The following is a 26,923-nucleotide window of genomic DNA, read 5'->3' as shown; positions in this document are numbered from 1 at the left end:
CAGAGTACCACCAATCACTGGGAAAAAAGTAGATGATGTTTAGCTAGTTAGCTAGCTTACATAAATTATTGTTTGTTTTCTACTATGACTAAAAGTAAACACAGTAATTAGCCACCCTGCCATTTTGCTAACTGCAATAGGGATACTGACTGAGCTAATCACCCTGCATATTCATCTGCACATGCACATTTGTTTGCATGTTTAAGAATGTGCAGGGTTGTTTACCGTGGAGGTGGAACATGCAAAGTTAGGAGCCATATTAACAGGGAAAAGGGGCTGTAATAAACTAGAATTATCCTTTAAGTCGGGTCTTTCAGTTGAATGATTTTCAACTACCGGCAGCCCTGATGTTGCACAGTGAGACTGATCATGCCGAGTACCAGCGGATTACATGCATGCATCATTTCCTTCTAATCCCCTGTGCATATTGAGAACTGTAGCGACTGCTACAGAGGAATAATTACAGAATCCAAAAACTCTGAACTGCTTTTGCTGAAAAATGTAGATGCAAGTTATATCAGAAACAGTGTCTCCTTTAATGATACTCCTTTCCTCCTCCTCCTCCTTTCATGGTTTCTTTTAATGGCAACATTTTACTGGGGGAGAGCTAGTTAAAATCAGTATTATAGTATAAATAGCTTTCTCTATAAAATCTATGTTTTTCATTATGAATATTTCTATTCATGGCAGCTCAAATTGGAGCAAGCAGTGTCTTTCTTGAAAGCAGCAGCAGCAGTATATTTTTATGTTGGTCTTAACTAACTAGGTGCATTCCCTTAGGTCTTAAAGGAAGACTTTGGTGTGATAAGAAAAAGTGCAGAAGAGACACTTGCACTGCAGAAGTTGGAGCGATAACTTTTTCCCACAGAGAAATAAAGGATTTCATAAATTAGAGCACAATGAAGCTGCTTCGTGCGCATGCACCTCCTTAAAAGACTTGCCTGTGGGATAAACGAGAAGGGAGCAAGTTTTTTTTTTTGTTTTCTACATCTCTGACAGCTACAACTGCTCTAACAAGCAGAGTTGTTTACCAGCCCCGAGGAAGGCCTTCTCAAAACATAGGAAGGACAATTTTGGTCCCAAAGCTTGGCCTGTGAGCACATGCTTGACTGTGAGGTGTCTGATGTAGCGTATCAAATACAGGCAAGGCCCTGGGGGACTGGAATCGGCATGCTGCCACTTTAGGCACCTGTCCAAATGCCTGGCACACACTCAGATAGTTTAGAGGTGCTCCTCACTTGAAAGGAGATGATAACTGGTGCCAAGAAGCAACCTGCAACAGAGATGAAAACGCCAACACACTCAGTGAGATTCAGCCTGTATGTGACATAAAGCTGGGGAGGGGTGGCGAGTTGGTGAGAAACCCCTAGAAATCACAAGCAGAACAAGTCTCATCACTTAGTGTGACTGTTTGCTTTGGATCCATGTAAGCTTACATGCACCGCTTTCATGTTTCTCCACTCTAATAGATGTTCACTGTCTAAGTCTGGACTGAACAGAGTTCTCCCTTTTGATAATCTGCCAGCTGAAGTGTGTCAAAAACAAACAAAAATAGCTTCTCATACAAAAGCAACAAATTCTGAAAAGTGAAGTCAATGCAGAGTACCAAAACCTGCAGTTCCTCTAAAGACCACTAGAGGTGGGCTTCAAAGGCAAGTCAATTCCATCTTTACAGGATTTGAAAAATATGTTTACAGCCATTTATGGAGGTGGATTTTTGAACCCCCCGCCGCCATTTTACACACTCCTTGCCAGTGTGTTAGTTTGACCTGTACTATCAAACTCAAGAAAAGTGAATACAACTTTTATTTTCATGAAGTTTATGCTTATGCTATGTGTCTCAGGATCACAGCCCAGACTTGCTTGCCAGCAACTTCCAGCTAAAACTAACACCAGCCAGATAAGCCACAACAGTCTCCCACCTGCCAGCTCCATGCACATCTTCTCTGCCTGCCCCGTATACCAGCCAATAAAACTCCAATGATCTCTCAACTTAGCCCTTGCCTCCAACTTTTTTTTGCAGCATTTTAGGCCAAGGTCTACTCCAAAATTCAATAATTTGAAATAAAACCTATCTTGCTTGCTACCTCACTGCCTGTGCTTTACTTGTGGTTCCCTTAGTCAGTGAGATACAAAGAACTGACCTAAAAAGAAAACTATTTACATTAATACAACACATTTACTCTGATAAATGTGTTGCATTACATAGTTAGATAATAGTACATGATTATCACTTTTAAAATGTTTTCTCTTAGTTTTAATATCAGCAAGAAGCAGCAATGCAATTACAGAATCTCTTGTAAATAAAGAATGATGTCTCAGGAAACGGGTAAGAGGGAGGATTGGAGATTCTTCCAGATAGTAAAGGAGAAATGCAAAGTGCCCAAGATGAGATTAAAAAAAGGTTTTGTAATATTTGCAAACTGACTCTGAAACCTTACTTGTTGGTATCATGAGCAGGAGATTTACATGGGCTACTGACAAGCAGGTGAGGCTCCCACGGAAAGAGATTCAGCAGAGAGTGGGCAGACTGGTGTTTTTCAGTTTAGCCATTTTCTTTATCAGTGCAGTGACTGAAGTGGCCAGAGGGCTCAGGTAAGGGAAAGCATCTGTGAAACTCCTTAAGGTAACAGAAATATGAGAACACACATGCAACTGGAGAAAAGGAAATCAAGGTTACAGGATGAAAAGCATGAGAACACGTATGAGACATAGGAGACCCAATTCCAACCATAATGACAGCAATGACCTCATGATGAGTAGAAGCACAAGCCATTGAGGTAATGTAGAACAGGTGCAGGGGAGAAAACCAAGAAAAAAAACACTGGACCAGTGAGGAAAACCCCAAATCCACAACTCTTTCTCAGAGGGAGAGAAACAAAAACTACAGAAAGAGAAGAGAGAATCCCAAACCTGCCAGGACCCCAACTTACAAAGCCCAGTAGTCAAAGTTTTTTAGACTGTCTATAGTACTTTTTTTGGAACAAATAATTGTAGTTAGTGGAAACTGGGCACCTTCAGTGTAAATGAAGATGTGCAACATGTCCTGCTGATTATAAATATTCTCTGGAAATAATCAGAAGTATATTTGAGGAGTGTGTGATCCTGTCTTATTATATTGAGGTCCAATGGAGAGTTTATGCTTATTAACTCTGTGTGCAATCTAGCCCAAAAGAGAAAAAAAGAGGCAAAAATCATATATTTTGATAGCATATGGTTACTGTTATTAGTATGATGACAGACCTCATGGAGATAAAGTAAATAAATAATGTTATTCGCTCAACTTACAACTCACATCTGTAGACCACCTGTGCCACTGGCTTGGTCATCTGTTCCGAAGTAAGACTTAAAATATGATTGACAATTTGTCAGGTTGAAATTTTGGGAAATCATAACAAAAAAGATGTTGACTTTGATTTCAGCAGCTAATTCATAAATATGCATGAATCTGTCGAACTTTGTGTAGCAGCATAACTAAAAAGGAGGAATAATGAATGTTAATACTTTAAACATAAAAGTGGGACTCATAATATTTAGAATTCAGACAGCCCGCGGAAGCTTTGAACCCCAAATCAAAACGCCCATAGAAACTTGTGCTTCCTCTTTAGATGCCGGTATCACTGTGTGTGGTCTGTGAGAACGTTGCCTTGGTTTCCTTTGCATGCCGCCATCAACTCCCTGGTGTCCAAAAACCGCTCAAGTCCTGCATGTGACACTTTTAAAATGGGTAGAATCTGAACTTCAAAATAATGAAAAATACAAAATAAAAAAAAATACCATGTTACATGAAAAGCACATGAAAGTGCATTGTCACATTTCTTTTCATGTTCGAGTAAAGAAAAAAGAAATTCCTGTAAAGTGGTTTTGAAGAGGAGACAAATTCAGCCTGGGTGTCTATTGTCTTGTGTAGTCTTGAAGATGAGTGGATGACGGGGTGGGTGCAGTTTTCTCTGTGGTGGGGTCAGGTGGGCTGCCCCAGGCTCTGTGGGGCTGGGCGGCGCTGCTAAACTGGGCCCCGGTCCGGATGGGCTTGGGCCCCCTTGTCCTGGTGGGTTGCAGAGTATGGGGGTGCCTACTGGGGTCAGCGGGGGAGCTGGCCCCAGGGAGGAGCCACTTACCCCTCCCTTCCTTCCCTCCCCATCTCCAGCTGCCTCCCTCTTCCCGCTCCACCACAATCACCCACACATGCAGGGCCTTAGGGTAAAGGTGTGTCACCAGGGTGCAGGGGAGGCATCTATCCCCTTCTGGCTGCCTCTGCCTCAATTTTATCCCACAACTTAGACATTTATATTACTCACACTCTCATTACACATACATATAGGACCTTGGGGGTGGGCACGCTACACGGCATCCAGAAGACCATCAGGGTGTACAACCTCACCCCTTGCGCCGTTGCCCACCTCTCAATTTTAAATGCGCGTAGACATTGAGGGCTATCAGGAGGGGCTATGCGCTTACCTGCTGCTCTCTGGCAGGTAGCTCCATGCCCTCCTGGGTTTTAAATGCACCTTAGAACACACATGCATCAACACTACATATGAGCGGGCGGAGGGAGGTTTGGAGTCTTCACACACCCCCGTTCTCTGTTGCCTGTTGGCGCCGGGGGCTGGGAGGAGGTTTTGGCCATCCGATTGGGGTCTGGAATGTGGGGCCTCCCTGCTGCTGCGGAGTCGGGCCAGTCTGCTTGTCTCCACCCCAGGGAAAAGGGTAACACTACCTGGGTCTGGGTGCAGTTTCCCCTTCCAGGGGCAAGGGTACCTAGACCTGGGGTATAGAGTGCATTTGGGGAGTGTGATTGTGTGTACAGTGTCTATTTATGTCTGTCTCCACATTGGGTAAGTGCTGAGTAATTGCATATAAGAGCATGAGGGTGGGAATGGATGTTTGTATCTGTGTGCGCCTGTTTGTCTGTGTCCATATGTCATGTCTCTCTAGAGACATCTCAGGCCCTCCGAGGCATGGAGGCCTATCTCCCCCCACCACTCCCCATGCCAGTGGCAGACGCCCTCAGACATCAGTGCGTTGGTGGTTCTTTGTGTCCGGGGATGGGTGTCCAGGTACGCACCGGCTCACTCCTTGGTGGCTGCTTGTCGGGGCCTGGAGCCTGGGGCTCGCTCGGGCCCCTTTGGGGGTGGGGGCGCCCTCAGCCTCTCGGCTTGGGGCTCGGTCCACTCTGGCACAGCTGGCTGCCGGCGGAGCTCACGTGCACGTCACTGCAACCCCCCCTGGCTTCTGCTCCGCGGCTGCTGAGTGACCCCTCCTCAGCTCTTTCTAGGAGAGTGGCACGGTTGCCCCTCTGTTGGTCTTCCTTGGTCTTTTGTGCTCTGAGGGCCTCTGGATGTCCGGAGCCTGGATCTCCTTCATACCCTGGAGGATGGGGCTATGACTCCCCACACCCTCTAACACATCATTACATGAAGGAACCTTTTAAATATAAGTGCGCTTGCACACACGGGTGCTCACAGACACAAACTACACCCTTTTTGGCTCCTACCTCAAAGCACACAGTGTGCTGTCGATCTTACGTGCTGCACAATAATATTCAATATTTAGTATTTACTGTTATATTCTGTTGGGATGAAATATTATTTATGTTACTATTCATAGTCCTTGTTATTACTGTTGCATCACTGATGATTTATCATTATTATCATTTCATTGACACAGTTATTGAAACTGTTGATGTTATATTAAAGTCTGTATTTCAGGTGTTAGCATAGGCACATAATCTTTCATTGCAGGTGCAACTGTAATCATGTTATACACATATAAGCTAGGTCAAGTTAATTAATGGTTTGAAGCTACAGCCGGCGCGAGTTCGACTAATCTATGGAGCAAAAGTTCAAGTTGAAAGAATTGCCTACATGTTTACAGTATAATTTACCACATATTGCCTGTGTGCATTCAGCAGCCTGCTGCACTGAAGTTTGCCTGGTAACAGATGACGTAGAGGGGGGTCATGCACTAAGGTTAACAACACAGACACATAGTCTGCCTGAGTGAACTGACTGCAAATGTTGTGTACCTGCATACGTGACAGTTTAGTTCTGATAAGCCCAGAAGAGTGTAATAACAGGAAGAATCTGGAGGAACAAAGGAAGTAGCTGTTCTTTTTTAGAATATCTCCTGAGATAGAATTACTGGAACATGCATGTTGTTTTTCATCTGCGGTGACGCGAGTTACTGGTCATCATAAGTATAAATATCACACCCACCTATTGTTCGGGGGAGATCGAGGCTGATGTTTTGCAGAGCCCATCTTCACCACGTATATGTGTTTTAATAAAATCATTTGTGTTGACCCACTATGGACTTCCAGTCGTATGTCTCTTCTCAAATTCGAACCATAACAATTCACACACATCATCGCAATGATGTTGTTTATTATATTGCTCTTTTTTTTTTGCTTGTTTTCTCTTTTTTCTTTCTCAACAGGTGATCCAGGTGATTGATATATGTATTTTTTTATCTGTTTGTTTTGTTGTTTTTTGTTTTTTGCCCTTTATCACCGTTCCTCTTCCCCGCTGTTTTTCTTTCCCTCTTTCTTTCTTCCCTTTCTTTCCCCAGTCATGTCTGTCCCGCGTGTAGCAAGTGAAAATAAAATAAAATACACAATGAAAGCAAAGGTGAATCAAATAGACCAATACGGCAAGGCTGGGATGGTCCATTTGGTAAAGTAAATCCGTTGGGCATCTTTCTTTGCCTTTAGACAATAATTCTGATGGCAAAAGAGCCAAACGGGACAGGTGGGAAAAAAAAAAAAAGAGGAGACAAATTGCATGTTATAAAACTCACCGCCACACCAAAGATAAGCCAGGATTTCCTCCATGAGTTCATGTGCAGAGACGCCAGGTGGAAAATGAAATCACTTCAGTTGAATCTACCATGGCAATCTGATGGCCATGCTGTATTCAGTCTCTGAGACAAAGTGACAGGATCACACAGGGGTGACTGTGAGTCAGCCTGAAAAGGACATAATCTTGTCTTTTCAAACATTTTAAAGTTAGGTTTAGCATGATGAGCACATTTTTTTTTACTATATTTATGTAGTAAATGAATGCTTTATGTTTGATTAATTGTACTGTACTACTTGTTGGACAAATCAATTTAATGAGCATGAACACAACTAACTGTAAGTCAGTAAGAGATTCACTTTGAATCCAGCTGTGTTGAGCCAAATCTAGCAGTTTTTTCACATGGAGTTTAGGATTTGGTTAACTGCACCAACTGCATGGAATACTGGCCCACGGTAGGGCTCCCAAATGTGAGCCAAATTGGGAGAACTTTGGCAAACACTCCACAAGCCAAAGTGCCAAACCTGTATACTTAACATTTGGCAGTCAGGAGTAGATCACTGAAGGGCCAACTGTACTCGAGTTGCCTATAGCTTATTAGTTAGAGGCAACTTCAATGATTGGTTGAAGGCAGAGACAGACATTAAAGCAATTAAAGCATCAATCAATAGAGCTTTAATGAAATAAAGCTTTGAGGGTTCACAGCCTGCCGCTGACAAGTCTTACCATCTTGACAGACTTGAACATGTGTGTGTAACAGAATCCCATACTACTACTTTCAAGCCTGTAGCAGACAGAAAAATATGTGAGAAAGATTTACATTTAGAGCCATATTTACTGGACTTTGCTAAATTTGCTTAAAAACATATTTGCTTTACAGCCTCCATTGCACACCAGACCACAGAATCCAGAGTTAGATGTTCATAGTTTTAGTGAAATATCCTATAATGGAGTTATAATTTAATTTTTCTCACAGTTAGCCATTTTATTTTGTTACAACTAAAAAGCTTTTGATAGAAAAATTGCCCTGAGCTTAATCACTCTAACTAGGCCCCTTTAGCAGGCACTGTCTGCATTTCTGACTGATTGACCTTCCTTGTGCACCTGCCTTTAATCAAACACTGATTATGATTAGCACCCGGCTGCTTGCCAATGAACAGGTGAAAAGAAGAGATTAGTCTGAGAAAATATAATAACCAAACATGGAGGAACTCTCATTTTAAACTCAGAGCTGACATGCTGAAGACAAACTATTGTATAATTCCCTAAAGTCTGTATGTAAAACATGCCCTTAGCCAACCTGATACCACGCTTTGCTTTGAGAACAATGAAGTTAAGACTTAAACTCTACTTAAAGTAGTGACCTGAGAATCATGAGGTAGAGCCATCTAAGTCATATCCTATTTAATCTTCCATTTTTATGCTAATGAGGGGTATCACCTATAATCTTCTATATATTTAGTAAACTTCATCTATGACAAAACTGAAGTCAACAATAAGTGACTGTCCCTGCTGGCAATTAGAATAAAATGAGGTTTAAGAACACTTTCTCCCTGGTTTTTCAAACCTGCACAGTATCCATCTTTTTTATACAGTTTGTGTTTGTCTATTGATGCCTGATGCTGAATGTCTGGATATTCAGTTTTTCTAATTGTGTAAAGAATAAATATGGCCCGAGTGAGGGGCTGGAGGAAGGGCTCTATGTTAAAATGTTGTCTGCTTTGAAGCAAATGCTGGATGAATGGTGACTTTAAATGTTACAGTACAGTAGGTAACTATCATTAGCAGGCTGCATTAGTAAGCATGATTGGTCAAAACCAAAGAATGAGTGAAACATTTCAAAGGATGCAAGTAATCAATGTTACAATATTTTACTATTATGATGTGTTGCAGTTAATGCATCAGAGCAAATAATACTTTTGTGTATAATTTGACTGACTAAGGGAACCACAAGAAGAGATAGTAGTGCAATAGTAAGCAAGATAGCTTTTATTTCACATTATTGAATCTTAGAATGAAGCTTGGCCTGAAATGGTTCAGGGAAGGTTGGAGGCAAGGGCTGAGTTGAGGGAGCCAGGGTGTAGAACTGGCTGATAGATGCAGTGTGGTAAGCAGGGCGAGCGGGGAAGCTGAGCATGGAGTTGGCAGACAAAGCGCTGAGATGACTGAGCTGGGTGGTGTTAAGTTTAGCTAGAAGTTGCTGGCACTCAGGGGTGAGCTGCGATCCTGAGACACAATGTAGAACAGAGTTTTTGAGCAATAAACTTAACAGAAAAGAAAAATAATAAAATGGATTCATGATTCGAAAGCTGGCAAAAGAACACAGTGTGCTGTACACATCAAACCAACAGCAGGCAAGAAGTGGAAAAAAATGCTAGAGTGGATATGCAGCAGGGGCTGATGTGTGGATGGACATTAGGCTTGCAGGCTGACTAGCACAAGGAAACGTTTCCCCAGGCAGTCTTTTTATACCTGCTTTATTTTTTCCACTGAACAATGGTTTATACACATTTCTATGAGGATAAGAATCCACCCATTTGTATTCACAGTTGCCATTGGGCCTCTGTAATTTGCGTTAATGGAATTATTCTTTCTCAAATCTCCCCCCTATATTTTCAATATCTGAAGACCTGAATAACATGAAACCTCAACCCAAAAATTCCTAGTACACCACACTCTAGTGCCACAGACAATATCCTCCTTATTTCTTTTAATCTTAGAGTCTCAGTTTTAATAATCATCCAGCATGGAAACACGTTTCAGTAAAAGGGATGAGAGAATGTTATTCTTGATGACATGTCTAATGAATCCCTGACTCGAGACAATAGCAGCTCATGTACAAGATTAGGTCCTTCAGTTTAGGGCTAGGATCTGTTCTAGCATGGATGAGTCATACAGCAAATGCAATAATCTTGCAGCAGCTCCTCGATGTGTGATTTGGTCTTGCCCTCCACTTTCCAGTTCGTGCTTCATTGGAAATCCCTGAGCCCACTGGATGACTAATATATTTCACTTTCGTCTTTACAAGGAAACCAAATATTTAGTTCAATCCTTAGTTCAGTTCTGAACTAAGGATTTTTTAATTAATTTTTTAACTTCAGTTCATAACTGAAAAAGTCTCTTGGATTAGAGGTGAAACATCTGTACAAAAATTTTGTTATCACAATAAACTAGCAAATGTAAAACTTACATTATTTGCAAATGTGAAATCAGTTGCAGTAGTTGTAAATAACATTCTCACCAGTCAATGCTACAAAGGAAATTGTAACCAGCCCCACACAGAATGGCCACCAATTACAAAAAATAGCAAGAAAGTACACCACAAAATTAAACAGCTGTGATGGTGGAAAATATCAAAAGTGTATATAGAAAGACAGATGGATAGATACAGTAGTAAAAATAATAATAAAAAAAAACTGTCTATAAAAACAATAAAAGAATTAAATCCCACACTTGTCTTTCTATTGCACATTCCCCTTCTGCTGCTCTGAGAGCAGCAACCTTATAGTGCCATCACCCCCCTAGGAAAACAAACAAAAAACTGTACTTAAGCCTGTTTGCCCCTGTTGTAGGAGCTCAGATAGTGAGTGGCTTGGGTGAGTTGGGTCCTTGATGGTGATAACCTTCTGACTTGCATTATTTTATGCTGTAGTCCAGCTTCTGTACCACACACACATACAGTAAGTGAGCATGCTCTTGTTATAGGAGCGATAGAAGGCCACTAGTATCTCCTGAGAAATATGATTTTTCCAGATTAATCTCACGAAGTACAGACTCTGGTGTCCCTTCTTCGTCACCTCTGTAGCATTGGGACTATAGGTCAAGTCCTCCACCACCTGTACCACTAGGAACTGCAAGGAAAAAAAGTCTTCATGGGTTATCACTGATGAAGAATTGCTGTATGCTTGTCCTATTCATCCTGAAATCTATTACCAACTCCTTGGTGTTGGAGATGTTTAGAGCTAGGTTATTGTCCTTGCACCACATAGAAAGCTGCTTCACCTCATCTCTATAGACTGACTCATCCTGTCTAGAGATAAGTCCATCCAGTGTCATGTAATCTGCAAACTTTATGATGGTGTTGTTAGGATGGGTGGAGGCATAATCATAGGTGTAGAGGGAGTAGCCTTGAGGGGAGTCGCTGATGACTGGGGAAGTGTTTAAGCTTACTCTAACTCTTTGGGATGGGCCAGTCAAGAAGTCGAGGATCCAGTGGCATGCAGGTGCTGAAAGACCCAGGTCTGTCAGCTTGGACATCAGTCTGTAAAGGAGGAGAGTATTAAAGGCTGAGCTATAATCCACGACAAGTATTCTCACAGAACACTCCTGCTGCTCTGGATGGGATGCAGCAGCACGGACAGCTATGGTGACAGCATCCTCTGTGGATCTGTTGGCTCTGTTGACAAACTGGTGTTTGTCCTGCGATAGTGGCAGGATGGCTTGGATGTGACTTAAATAGTTTTTCAAATCATTTCATAATGATGGGTATGAGTGCTACCGGACGATAATCCTTCAAACTTGTTGCACTGTGCTTAGATACTATATGTAAGCAGTAAAATAAGACTCAAGTTGGAAATTAATCCCAGTTCAGTTCTTAAATTTTAATCTGAAATGATCCCTGTCTCTATAAGAAATTATCTGGAAACCTCCCCGGAACTGTTTGCTTGTTTTGAAGGATTGTTGGTTTCCTAGTTGGCAAGATGTTTGAAGATTAGCTGTAACCAAACTGCTAGACTTTCAGTTGTGCTATCAGGGATGAAAGGTTGGTGGCAGACCCTCGGTTAGATTAGTGTCTTCCTAATGGTGTACTATTTCCTTTTACATCTCTACAACATGGTTTCTCTTTAGCCTCATTCAGATGCAAGTTTTGTCCACTTTTTTTTGACCAATCAGTTTACCTGTGAGTCTGTTAACTTTATTATTTGCCTGAATTGTCTAGCATCAAGCATGCCCCTAACTAGGATTGTGAGGAAAAGGAAGAGAGCGGTGTAACTCTGGTCATGTATATAACCCTAAATGTCTGTCACAAGAGGTTAGGGTTAAATTTGTGTTTTCCATCTGTCTTACAGAAATATACAGCAACACGTAATATTATTACTATTGTTTTGCATCTTTTTTGGGGGGGTGGGGGGTATTTTGCTATAGTAACAGTAATGTTAAAATCTGTGGTACATCTAACAAGTTAAGAATATTTTAATTATGTATCCTGTGTAGATATGTAGTTAAACACCACCATATTGCTTTATTTATTTATTAGCTGCACATTAGAGATCACAACAGATAAAATATAGAGCATGACCTCTTGCAAATCAGAACCTTTTAGCTGACTCCAAGACCAGGTGCATGAGTGGCAGTGATGATAACCTCAACAGCTTTCGTGTCAGGCAGTCTATCCTCTTCAGACTAGCCACTTCAATCACTGGGCTTTCACTCTCAAGGAGCAGTGGGATGGTCTAGATCATGGCTAACAGCCTACTCCTTTGGAAAAAGTGAGCAGGCTTTAGAGCACAGGTTTCTGGATGACTAAGCTGTGACGAAAATCAGCTCCCCACGTTGGGTGCCAACTGGAGGCTGCAGAAAGACCCTCTGCTGGTTGTTAAGTGCTCTCTCTGGAGAAGGAGTGAAGGTGGATCGCAACTCCAGGGTGCTGATGTGCCTGGAGCCCTGCCGGTTTTTAGTCCTGAATATGAGCCACGTGGGACCTGAATGCTGATCGGTATGCAGGTGATGCATGAGCTGAGCATTACAGAGAAAGTGTGCGTGTGTGTGTGTGTGTGTGTGTGTGTGTGTGTGTGTGAGTGAGAGAGAGAGAGAGAGAAGAGGTGATGAAGCAAGGAGAACATTGCTCCATCATACCCCAGCACGTGCATCAAGACAGCAACGGGGAGCCTGAAATAACTGTGAGGGAAATCAAAGAATAAGGAAAATAGCAGATAGTCTGCAAGAAAGAGAAGAGAGAGGCATGGGATGAGAAATATAGTTTTCTATTGTATAGTGCAGAACTTTGAAAAGGTAAGATAAAAAAAGAAAAAGAAAAACGAAAATAAAATATTTAAAACATTTGGACTGCCTGCCATGACATGTTTAACAATCTAATTGTGATTGCTGTGTGTGCGCTTGCTGCCAGTTAATATATACAATAGATAAACTTTATTTATTGATTTATATGCATGCTTCTTTCACCATAACATACATGCATATAGATCAAATTAAATTTAGAACTGGTTTAACATAACAACTGAAGCTAGGTGGAAACGGCTATCATGTCTTTCTCTTAACCCCCCCGGTGTTCTTATAAACTTAAATCTTTTCTACATGGAAGTTGTTAGAAACTCCAGTTTAGCTTAAGTGAACTTTGGCCCACAAATATGTACCTATCTTGATGAGCTATGGATGCACAGTAAAAGACGCCATCGTCCAAGCACCTAAGACTGTAGGTCTTCTAATGGTAACATGAAGCTGCTCCAGAAGTGAGTCAATCTAACGCCTCCTTTAACTCCTTTTAGCTTAATCCACAGGAATTAAGTCAAGGGAGTTACAGTGGGGCGCTAAATGGAAGTTAAATCTTGTAACAAGATAATTGTTTCTTGTGAACATAAAATGTTATCAACTTTGCAACTTAATTGGATTTTGTTTTACTTACTAAAATGTGATCTTGATGTAATATATACATCAAAACTAATTGAAAATGTGAATTGAACCAGTGGTTACACTGATGCTTGTCTTACATGAATGCTGGTAGAAAATGTAACTACTTGATAACTGTATATGCAACTATATGAATTAAGTGACCTCTTTGGTAGGTCAGGTTTTTCCTTCTGGTAAGACAGCAGATATTAGGAGAAGTTCAGACAGGCAAAAAAAACTATTTTTAAATCTAGCTATTCTGGAGTTTCCAGTTATCTGGACAGTGAGCCAAACTGATCTAAAACTGATCTCGAGGATCTATTTTGTCTCCGTTTTACTAAGGAACAGATACCTGCATGACCAAGAGATTTACTCTTGTTTTAGTGTTTGGTAGGGCAGATAATTACACAATCACATACATCCATCTGCCAAATGGCACTCTCTACAAACTGGACACAGCAACATATTTTATTTCATGTGCATGCTTCATTACTTTAGTTTGCTTCTTTTGAGGGAATGTTTTGCATAACAGTTGGTTTCAGCGTAGCATCTGAACTGCAGCTGTTGTGTCTTTAATACACTTTAAAGAAAAAATAAAGAAAAAATTTCTGCTATAACAGAAGTTCAGTCCCCATGCTGGTGTTGTTCCTAATTCTTCTAGAGGTTATACACAGGGCAAGACACACTGTAGGCAAGTTGTCTCTTGCAAGGTTTAATATAAGAGTATTTCATTATAAATTATGCTGCATTACCCAGTTTTTCTTTTTTAGCAATTTTTCATCATTGGTATAACCAGGATGGGCAAAATAATACACCATGTGATGCTATTCAGGATGTTTTCCCATTCCAAATGTTTTAAAACCTTTAAAAAAAAAACAGGAATGAAATAATGTATTTAACGAGACTGTCCTGCTCCAAGATGTGGCACATTTACCCAGCATGTTTTTAAAAGTAGGAAAATCCACAAAAACATTGTGAGAACATGCACCCTAACTACATACAAGGGTTTTACCTAGATTAAAATCCAGAGCCTTCTCTAAAACCATTTCAAGCTAAAAACTGACCATTAAAATGTTTACAAATAAAGGATCTATAACTCAACTGTTATGTTAGGCAGCAGATTGTGGACAGCACTCTCCGTTGCTGTAATTGTGGCATAACAGTGAATCATCCAGCACACTGCAGCAATGGACTGCTAGCATAGTCCGTATGTGCTGTGTGCATGGTGGTAGCCATGAGTACCATACACTTTGAATTTTAGCATGTAACTGTACAAGTGTTTAGCTGTAATATGTCTTTATTTGTTCATTTAATTTGTTTACATATGCAATTTTTCAATGCATGATGCTAGTTATGTCTTGTCCGAGATTCAAATAGCAGTTAGCATGAGGCAAGCTAGCTGCCTCTTTTTTTGTTTGTATATATCATTATGGCTATGACCTGAAATGAGTATCTTCTCTTTCCAAGAAAGTACATTGCCTTTGAAATATTTTCATAAAGTCACTTGACTGCACAGCAGCAAAAATCGAACTTGAACTTTTTCAAACTTTTAAGCACAACTAATAACCAAGGTCAAACAGCAGACCCAATATTCAGTTGAGGGAGGGGAGTGCTAAAGCCTGAAATGTCTGTTAATGAAACCTTAGACCTTCTAGTATTAATTGTACCTAATAAACTGTAAGTTACGTTAGTCTTATAGCCATTTATCTTGTCCTGTTGTCAGTTATCGATTTGCCCATGCTCTTGTTTTCCATTATTTATAATTCTTTCACAAATCTATAGCTATATTAGGAGACACGAAAGCGCTAATTGCTGTGACGTGATGAAATGGCTCCATTAATGAATGTACTGAGGAGAATGTGGAAGACAAACTTGGAAGTAGTTTCTGCATATGACATAAAATTAAACATGCTGCTGCTTTTTAGGCACTTGAGTAACAGCTGGTCGCTCTCATTACTGTGTATGGAAAGATAAAGTGCAATAAGAAAACACTAATGTTTCTCCTTTACTTTAAATACTAAACAGGCTCTATTGCAGCATTGGTTACCTGCTCTAAGTAGGGCACATTAAATTGTGGTGATTGCCCATCGGTTATGGTATCTTTGATTTTGTACACACACACACACACACACACACACACACACACACACACACACACACACACACACACACACACACACACACACACACACACACACACGATGCAAAGTAACCACATGTCAACTTCAGCTGTTCCAGTCTGGAATGAAATGAAGGAATGGATCAAACGGAGGGACTGAATGATGCACCTGGCCCATCAGACTATGCAGACACAGATGTGCCCCAAATACCTAATGCAAACCATTCCAGCATCATATTATCTAGAAAAACCTTCCTTAGCTTGGGTTTTCTTTTTTTTTTCCCCCTCTCCCTTTTACTGCCTTCACCTCTTTCTCACATGCTGACAATCCTAAAAAACCCTAATCCTAAAAACACAAACTCAACTGACACTCATACAGGCACATAATATGACCAACTGTCACACCCACGCTCCCTCCAGTTCAAAAACCTATTGCAATTATCTGCCATCAGGAGCAATACAAGACCTTCAGGAAGTGATCCATGTCTGAGAAGCACAACTGTGCCTGTGTGAGTCTGGAGACAGCTGTGAGTCCACATTATATTAACCCCTTTGCCAGTGTCAAGATGGGCTGCTGGCGAGTGAAGGCTTTCCCTATCTGAAGGGCCGGTTTTTTAATTGTTTATATCTAGCAGCTCCTGTGGAACAGCTGCTGCTTGACCCTGCAAACACACAAAAGCCTACACAGAGAACACCTTGTAGTTCAGCGGTCCCCAACCATTTTTGTGCCACGGACTGGTTTATGCCCGACAATATTTTCATGGACCGGCCTTTAGGGTGTCGCGGATAAATACAACAAAATAAAACTAGTACCGGCACCGAAAAAAAATAAAATGTATTCATAACACACCTGAAAAGACCCAGGAAAACAGAGTAAACGATAAAAACGATAACAAAATAACGCTGAAAACCGATAAAAACCCTGAAAACCATACATTTCACACCTGAGCCTCAACTCTCGCGGCCCGGTACCAAACGACTCATGGACCGGTACCGGTCCGAGGCCCGGGGGTTGGGGACCGCTGTTGTAGTTAGTGTTCAATATTTGTTGATTTCTCACATTTTTCCACTTCACATGTCTTCACATGTCTTAGTCTATGATATAGTATACAAACACAATATTTATTTAGTAAGGAATGTTGTTCTGACATGACAAGAGGGAGGGAAGGAAAAGGAAAGAAAATCTGTCGTTACATAAGGTTAAGCTAAGGACTGTAAGGAAAGTTAGCAAATCACAAACTTAGAAGTCTATGAACAACACTTTGCAACCAACTTCCACCCAGATCCTCTTTATTTTTTAATCTTTAATTTTGATATGTCATATCCATTAACATCTATCCCTATATAAAGCAGGGATCTTTCTACTTGTTTGCTTTTCATGTCATACTAAGAGTCAAGACAGAAATTTTCTGCCTGGAATTGCAATCTTGTCATGCACGTTAAAGACCTCTATCAATAGCTAGAGGCTATCTTAAGAGTCATATTTCATTGCATGAAAGTATTATATCCACTTGAATTGGTTTATAACATAGTCCATCTGTATTAAGATATCAGGAAATGACCGTTGAAGTCTTCCAGCAGGAGAGATGACATCAAACAGCATCTTTCTGAGAAATAAAACATTATTTGTCCTCAACAGCGACAGGTTTTAAATTAGATTTAATTTAATTAATTTTAACGAGTGTTTCTAATGGTAGTGTTTCATTTTGTTTTTCTATTAAGGTATACAGTGTCTTTGGGATCAATGTCATGTTGACAAATTAATGCATTGCTAATCAGATGCTTCCCAGATGCTGTCTGACGGTACTTTTCTGTGTGCATAATTCCATCAATTTTGACAAGATTCCCAAAATCACTGACTGAAACACAGCCCCAAACCTGAGCCTCTGCTCTGTTTCACAGATTACTTTAAATGCTTCCTGTTGTTTAGAGTCATCACTCCATAAGACCCGTTGCCACTTATTTTCAGTCCACTTCTTGTGTAATTTGGCAAACTCCAGCTTTTTCTCCCTGTTTCCCCTTCCTTAGGATTGGATTCTTGAGAGCTATTCTTTCATTGAAGCCAGCAGATGCATCTCTCAGGTATTGTGCCAGGTCTTTGCTGTATTTTTTCCTATTTCTTAAGGACATTACTCTTAGATACCATTAATCTGCTGTAGATAATTCTTTGAGGTCTGCCAATTCTTCTTTTGTGCCCCACTTGTCCAGTTTTCTCAGTTTTTTAAGGGAACACTGCTGAGATATGCCAAGGTTTCCAAACTGTGTCAAACTGCGTAATCTTTTTTGAAGCATTTTCTCCACATTGAACTAAAGAAATGGGAAAAATTACATGTTTTTGCCACAGGCTGCGGTTAACAAAGTGCCTACAGATACAGTTTAAAATGATTTCCTTTTTAAGTTGTCTGGCATGTGCAGAATCGACATTGGCTCATCCCTTGAGTTAGGTGCCTTTTAAAAGCTTGGGTGAATGTCATTGTTAAGTGTTATAGGAAACAAAAAAAGCATTTCAGGTAAAAGGACTGAACTGAGAATGAGGAAAAAGTGTGCGGTGTCCCAAGAAAAAAAATTGAAAGACCTCCAGAAGTGAGCCACACTATAAAAATCATTCACAGATTTTTCACATTATCCGCAGTTATTTTCCAAATGACAAGGAACAAATCTTTAGATTTCTTTAGATTTCACAAACTTTAAATGGTAAATCCAATATGCTGGAAACACAGTGCACTTTTCAGGTTTACTTTTTATACCTTTGCCATGTACACAATCATCAGTAGACCTTAAAGAAATCGAACTTGAGCTTCCATATTTACTTCAAACTAGTTATTGTAATCAATAAACTTCCTTTGCAAAAAGCACTCTCATGACTGCCCATATGGAAAAGATATATAAAAATCTTATAAAGTTTGTATCTGTCTTTTGTGAAACTTGTATGAAAAGCATACAAGAGTAAAAACAGATATAAGATCCCTTTAAATATCATATAAATGAAACTTGTAGGTTTTGGATACTTACTAAAACAATATATGAAAGTCATGAGAAAGTGGCCACTTTCATGAGTAAATCATATAAGCCTTATATGATTCACTATATGAAGTAGGCCACATCTTATGCAAGTCTTTTATAAGTTTTTACTATTTCTTTTCCATATGGGTGGGTTGCCTACTAAGGGGTATGCAGGCAACCAACTTCGCTTTATAACTTCACAATCTTAGATTTTATTTAGTATATATTATATATTAGGTATTTGCTAACTTTGAACATAGCTTTGAAGCTGCTTTAATGATTTTCAGGCTTGGTTTTTTTTTTTGGTATCTGAGGGCAACCAAACAAGCTGTAAACACAACATTGACCTAGCATCATGTGTCATGGTCTGCGGTGGGTGGCTGGAATTTACGTAAGGCTCCTGAACTTACCTGGGATCCGCCCCTGGGCAGGGCCAACTCCTCCAGCTCATGCAAGCCTGGAGCCTATTTCAGGCAATCAAGTCAGAGGGATTTAAGCCACACGTTGATGTTCATTCACTGCCAGTTCGTCATTAACCCATGTTGGTAACAGACCCTTATACGTCAAGTTCTTGCTGTGATTTAGCTTGTTAACAAGACTTTCTTGTGCTGCAGTTGCTGGATTCACCTTGGCTCACGCTCCACCTCTGGACTCAGGATACCAAGCAATCATTTTGAAACACTCTCTGTGCCTCACCTGCCTGCCCTCCTGCCATCACACTCCATCTGAAGCCCCGGATCTCAGGTCAGCCTTTCCACGCCACTCAGCCTCCCCTGGATTCTCTTCATCCCCCCTCTCAACACTCTATGTCCCCTACTGCAATGTGACTATTCCCTGCTCAGCTCCACTCTGCATCTCAGGCCCCGTTCCCTCGCCCTAGACACGTTTCTCAGCCCACGCCGCGTCAAACTCCTGTCAACGTCTTATTGTTTTTGTTTTTTTTGTCCTTGCTACGTTTCTTGCACTTAAGCCTAATAAATAATTGTTACATCATCTGCTGTCTCTTCTCTGGGTTCCTGCACCTGAGTCCTGTTCAGTACAGGCCACTCGGCCTCGTGACATCATGTTTGAAGTTCACATAGTAAGCTTAGACACTGACCTTCTTTCCATTAGCTGTGTAATGCCACAGAGTGGGCTTCTCAAGGCATGCTGACAAAGGTTTCCTGCTGTGGATGGAAGCTACAGAGTTGTGGTCCCAGGACGACAAAACAAAGAGGTGAAAGATGCTAAAAAGCCTTTTAGAGCTAGGAAATGCTGCAGAGTTGGATAATAATTTTGAGTAGGCATGTTGCCATGACAGTCCTTGTCACATTAAACATAGTCCTTGACCGATTGGTAATTAAAGAATATGCATTAGTGGAGTTGTAATAAAAAAACAGCGAGGATCCAATCAATTGTTGGCTGTCATTTTTTTACATTAATAGTTTTAGCACTGAGCTGAATAGATGATTGGGTGTTTTGTGGTTTTCGTGCTTGTTTGTGCCCCGCTGGGTTATGCATTGTGTTTCCCTGTGGCCCTACAATAAAGCTCTGAAGCCAGCGGTAATTTGGATGCTAACGATCAGCAACACTTTTATTTATCATCTGACCAACCTCCTGCCCTCCACCTTGCCAGCCACCTGCAGCGGTACACAAGCGGCACTTTCGCCTGCAACCAATCCCGATGATTTGTCAGCCATGTGCAGCCGAGTGAGGTCTAATCTCCTGTATCTGACATCTGACAACAGTGACTAAGTGCCCAAACACTGGTTATCGACTGTTTCCCCAGGGCAGCCGCCACTGATGAACTGGAAAAGGTAACAATGTTGTCCTCAAGGGTGAGCAGCTCTGGTCCACCCTCCCATCCACAGTTGCCACTGGTCACACTGGTGACTCAAAGAAAGTGGGCAACAAGTCATTTGTCATATTGCCCACTTGATCTTTTCATGATACATAATTAGCACACCCATACAATCCCTGAAGGGGAATTCCCCTGATTGCAAAAAAGAGAGACGGTGCTTCAAAGAGATTTATTTTAATATTCTTCAGTTACAAATGTGATGGTTTCCACATTTCGAATGAAAAGAACTGTTTTATTTTTATTCTGCAACTAAGAGGATATTTCCACATAAAGACTAAAAATTATTAAACCCTTGCGTTCCTCCTTTTGTCTGCTAGGTGGCAATGTGGCCTGTGTGGGTGGGTGGGGGGTGCTTTTAAGCAAAGAGGACCATCCTTGGTCAGTTAAAAAAAAGATTAGAGGGCTAATCCTGATTTAACAGGTGTTATTATCCTCTCTTTAGGCGAATCTGTTTCCTCTGAGTTTGTCTCATGAAACTGATGCATATCGTTAGCTTCATAGCATAAGTGCCTAAGTCATTGGACTAAGTCAATGACTTAGGCACTTATGCTATGAAGCTAACGATATAGTCCATAAAATTGTTGAATGATAAGTGGCCTTATTTAATTAGAGAACCTATAAAGCTTAAAAGGTGTTGCAATCTGGTTGAAACTAAAGCTGGACCACCTACGAGGACATTTTTACAGTGCTATATTTGTTCAAATAATTTAATTACAATAATCCCATTCTCTTTGGTAATGAAACTCTTTGAGCAGGGAGTGGATGGGATGCTGTGATTGCAGTGTAATTGAGAACAAATTGATTTTCTTCACCTTGCATTAGGCTGTATTGATTGACCACAGTTTTGTTGTAGGTTTCAAGGAAATCAAAGTGGTCAGTAACCAGGGGTAAACTCACACTGCTGAGCCCCACTTTAATAGAGAGTATTTGACTCCAGAATGCTGTTCAGACTTGAGTGCTGTGAGAGGCGCATGACGTGATAACACTCGAGTCATCGGGAGCCAGCTCATACTGGATGACACTTTTTACTTGGCACATGTCCTGGTGCATTTTTGCATGAGGCAGAACAGATGGAAGTGTTCCATCGTGGCCATTACAAATATGTACCTTCATTTCAGAGAATGCATGTTTCTGCTGAAGCGTGACACTCAATTGCATCATTATTACAAGGCTTTGCAACTTTCTTGCAAATGCAAGAAGAAAAAAAAAAGTTTATTACACTCAAATGTGCACCCCACGTTTCCATGTCATCGCATCCAATTTTCTTGACAAGCAGTTCAAATATGACCACCCACTTCACTACAGTGGGGAATAAATCAGGCCCAAGCGCCATCTGTCTTTAAAAAGGGGGCTTCTTCCATCTTGATGCAGGCGTTCACGGTCAGTTATGGCTGTTCACGGTCACTAACCCGCTCCTACAACATGCTGTAGCGTAGCCTGTGGAGGACTTTATCGACAAGTGTACTCATAAGTCAGGCTGCTGGTGTTTCATAGACCGTCATCTGTTATCACTTCATCCATCTCCTCTATGGAGCACTGTGGGTGACCTGCAGATAAATCGCGTGTGGGGCCTTGTGACTGTCTCCAAGGACAAAATTAGATCGGTATGTACCTGTCAGCCTCATGAAATATGGAATTGGCCAATTCTTACTTGCAGTGGGCTAAGCCAGGGGCTTATCTTCAAACCTTAAGGACAACTGCTCAACAGCAGGCCAGTTTTGTGGCTTCTAGACAGCATATCAGCTATATTTCTGTAATTAGCTGAGCAGGATTGTACATACAATAACAGCATCTGCATAACAAATGCTTGTGCATGCTTTTCAATTCACTCTCAAGAGGAGACTACCTGGGTTATTTGAATATAGCAGAAGTCAACTGTGGACATAGAGGAGAGCTGCTGGCACACATCCCAGGTTTACATAGCCCCCGGCAGATTCTGCTAGAGGGGAGTAGTGTTTGTTTACTTTAAACCGCTCCATACCGAGGCCTCCACACTTATTCACTGCAGTATGATTTGGCGTGCTGGTGTGCATACTGCAATCAGCAAACAGTGCGGTGTGATGCCCTCCTTTTGATGGCTGTCTTTTCATATGTCTCTCTTCCTCTGTCTCCCTCCTGAGCACTGCAGAGCTCAGGGATGAGGAGGCAAGCATTTGTGGTTGAAACCAATACATCTCTGCATCCATCCACATGTCAGAGAAGTCATTACCACTGCAAACCTGTGAAGCTGCCAGGCTCTAGGGAAAGACTTCCCACTTTCCGATCTTCGTGTTTTCTGGGTCTCCACTAAATCCCAGCTGATATGGTCGAGGCCTCTGAACTTGCAACCCTGCGCAACAGAGGCCGCATATGGCTACACCCTTGAAGGCAGGATTTTAATGAGATGGTTTATTGTGCCCACGCATGACTGCCATTAGCACAGAGCATAAAAAGTGTCTCATAAATAAACGCTCGGGGGCCATTCTCTGAGGAAAGACAGAGAATCACTGGGCTCACCTGTGAACCTGAAATTAATGGAAGAGAACAGCAGCAGATACAACATATTCTACAGTGATCCTGGGGGCTCTACGCGAGACTGTTGAACCAAGAATGCATCAATACTATGACCTATTTGAATTTAATTAAAAAAAAACAAACAGATTTTATTAACTTACAAAAGGACAGTTTTTATTCTAGGTCCAACTGTCAGTTATGTACAAGTGATAAAGCCATTTCAAAAACAATTATGATATATCAACACTTATTTAGTATTTTAAGTATACAATCAAATCTCTTTTTCTGAGGCCTCTTCAGCTAGACCTTCTGGACATTGTGTGTCTGCGTGGAAGAAAACACACCATGTCCTGAATTTCATGAGCTGGTTTATTGCGCAACATTTATATTTTAAAAATATGGAATAATTTTACTCTACATTTTGCAACTAGTCTCTGTATAGTTTTAGATTAGATGTAAGCTCTCACTTTACACTTCTATCTAATGGAACAGAGACCTAACAATGACCTAACAGAGTAGCAAGCTTTCTGGTTTGAAATGGTGCCAGCATCTGGTGTTTGTCATCATTTGCAGCCATGTGTAGCCATATGTTATGTGTATCATCCAAAAGTGAAAGAAGTGATATATTAGAGAAGCAAATTAAAAGCCTGTCTCCTCTGTGGTTTATTGCTTCCTAGCTTCTAAAATATGGAAATTTTTAGAAAATAAAACAATTATAATAATTATTATTTTTTAATCAATACTGGCACTGGAGTGGACTCCCAAGAAAGGAATAACAAAAATCTGTTGGCAACCACTGTAGAGGAAAATTAAATGACTCCAAAACGACTTCTACTAAATAAATAAATAAATAAACAAATAAGAAATGAAAAAGGTTGGAATGTCTATGCCTACTCTGCTCCTTACTCTGCGGTGGTTGGATGCATCAGCAGGGATGATGAGACAGAGTACCGGGCTGTGGTCGACTCCTTTGTCACGTGGTGTGAGCAGAATCATCTGCAGCTCAACGTGGCAAAGACCAAGGAACTGATCGTGGACTTCAGGAAGACCAGGAAACACTTGACCCCTGTTTCAATTCAGGGGGTCAGTGTTGACATTGTGGAGGACTATAAATACCTTGGAGTACACATTGACAATAAACTGGACTGGGCTAAAAACACCACAGCACTTTACAGGAAGGGCCAGAGTCGTCTCTATTTTTTGAGGCGACTGAGGTCCTTCAACATCTGCCAGAAAATGCTGAGGATTTTCTATGAGTCTGTTGTGGCCAGTGCGATCCTCTATGCTGTTGCATGCTGGGGGAGCAGGCTGAGGGTCGCAGATGCCAACAGACTTAATAAACTGATCCGTAAGGCCAGCAATGTTGTGGGGATGGAGCTGGACTCCCTCAAGGTGGTGTCGGAGAGGCGGATGCTGTCCAAGATAAAGACAATGTTGGATAACACCTCCCACCCACTCCATGACATGCTGGTCAGTCACAGGAGCTCGTTCAGTGAGAGACTGAGATTACCGAAAAGCACCACTGAACGACACAGGAAATCATTCCTGCCTGTGGCCATCTCCCTGTACAACGCATCCACTTAACACACTGTTTGCTGCTACAACTACACATGTTTCTTTTCCAAATATTTATTTATAAGTGACTTATGTATGTATGTATGTATATATATGTATATATTGTACTATTCTTAGTTAGCGTATTGTCTGTCTTGTCTTAATGTTGGTTTAAAATGGAGCACTGTAACAAAAAATAATTTCCCCCAGGGATCAATAAAGTATTCTGATTCTGATTCTGATTAACAAAGCCGGCATTGAGCAATGCTAGCTAATTACAGTTTGTTTGTTACCTACTGTTTAGCAATTAAGGTTGAGTAATGTTGGTCAAGTCCTATCCTGTTAATTGATTTGCACAAGTATAAGACTGACATGAGGGTACTGATCTTATACCTGGCATGTTTTGCTTTATTGCTCTTTTAAATGATACAATATGACAACAGTTCATGCTTACATTCACACCTACAGTGTAACCCAACACTCATGTTCTTGGATTGCATGAGGAAACTGGAGTACCCCGTGAGAAACCACACAGAGACTTGAAAAATATACAAACGGCACATTTAAAGGGCCCAACTGGTCTCTAGATTCAAATCAAGGACCTTCTTGCTGTACTAATTGCCATATTACCCTGCTACCCTAGGTGAATTTAAAGATGATTTTTAGAAGAAACATCAAGGAGTTTATACTCTGGAAAGAACTGGAATTCAAAGTGTTGATCTAAGTTTTAGTCCCTTACAAAACTTCACAATTTAAATATACATAATTTCCGGTGTAAATGAAACTGACACTAATTTATTATATATTTTGGTAAACTAAAAAAAAAACCCAAAACAGCCTGATTTCTGCTGCAGAATATAGATGGGAAGGCAGTCTACCCACTTAAAAGTAACTTATGTGGAGGATCAACTCAACTGAGGCAGTCATTTTTTTTTCTTTTTCTTATTGTAATGAGAGAGAGAGAAAGTATTCAACATTTTACACGCATCAATGCTGTACATTAAAGCAACGATAACCTGCTCTCAACGATCCTCCCAAAACGCAAAGCTCATTCAACCAAGCAGACAGTCAAAAGGGAATGGCTTTATCCAGACATGGTTTTGCCTAAAAGGTGTCCCTGACCAGGAATGAAGTGGCAAATTGATGTTCTTGAACAACATCAAGCTGTTAATGGAACTACCCACTCCTGAAACAGTGCAATTGGCAGCAGAGGAGTGCAATCAGTTATTATTCTCATCGAGATGATACTAACAGTTTAGAGCCTACATGATGTAACAAAATGTGTGGCCAATAAGCACGGGAAAGCAGCTGAATTAAAACTGTTCCATCACAGAGGTGATATAGAAAAACTTTCCCTCAGAAAATGACCCCTCTCCAAAAAATGACGCTGTGTGAATAACCATGCTGTTCCTGGTATTCCCAGCATTCCCGGGGCTTGAAAGCAGTGGTGAAGGGGTGTTTTTTAACATTGGTGCCAAAATATTACTGTGCAGTCAATACTCGCTTCCAGTGTAGGTTTTGGTGATTGAAAGTAACCAACAAGTGAAAGTGAAGCTAAAACTGATTGAAGCTAAAACTGATTGAAAACTCATTTTGAACAATAAAGGTTAAAAAAAGACTAATAATAAGGCAGAACTTCATAACTATAACTCACACTTTTTAAATATACCTTGATCTTTTATTTACTCTAAGCAGGGAAAGCAGCAAAGGGGGAAAAGCAAATAAAAAGGGGCACAAATGAGACTCAAACTTTTAGTCTTTTAGTTAAAAGCTTGGCATGTTTGAACACTAAATTATAAATGTTTATTTTTAAATTCCACGCAACAGTTCTTGTGCAATTTGGCATACCTCTGCCTTTTCTCCCGTTCCCCTTCCTTAAGAATGGATTCTTGACAGCGACTCTTCCGCTGAGACCTTTTCTCAGGAGGCTTCAGTGAAAAATTGAATCAACTCAGTTCTTTGCTGAATGTTTTCTCTGCTTCTTAAGAACATGACTTTCAGATGTTGATCACACATGACGCATCTTTTGTCCTCTGCTTGTCCAGTTTGCTCAAAATGTTTAATGCCACAAAGCTAAGATATTCAGAGTTTTAACTAAAAGTGCTTTAAAAATGGCCTGCATTTGTATAGCGCTTTTCTAGTCCATAGGACCCCAAAGCGCTTTACACTACATTCAGTCATTCACCCATCCACACACACATTCACACACTGGCGATAGCAAGCTACATTGTAGCCACAGCTGCCCTGGGGCGCACTGACAGAGGCGAGGCTGCCGGACACTGGCGCCACCGGGCCCTCTGACCACCACCAGTAGGCAAACATGGGGTTAGTATCTTGCCCAAGGATATTTGACATGCAGTCAGGAGGCAGCCTGGGATCAAACCACCGACCTTCTGATTAGCGGCTGACCTGCTCTGCCACCTGAGCTACAGCCACCCCACCGCGTTGGTGATGAAATATTATTTTAAGCTGGTCAAACTGTGTTATCTGCCA

This window comes from Astatotilapia calliptera, chromosome 19 (genome assembly GCF_964374335.1).
Source record: "Astatotilapia calliptera chromosome 19, fAstCal68.1, whole genome shotgun sequence".
NCBI lineage: Eukaryota > Metazoa > Chordata > Actinopteri > Cichliformes > Cichlidae > Astatotilapia > Astatotilapia calliptera.
Note: the sequence above shows the minus strand (reverse complement) of the source record.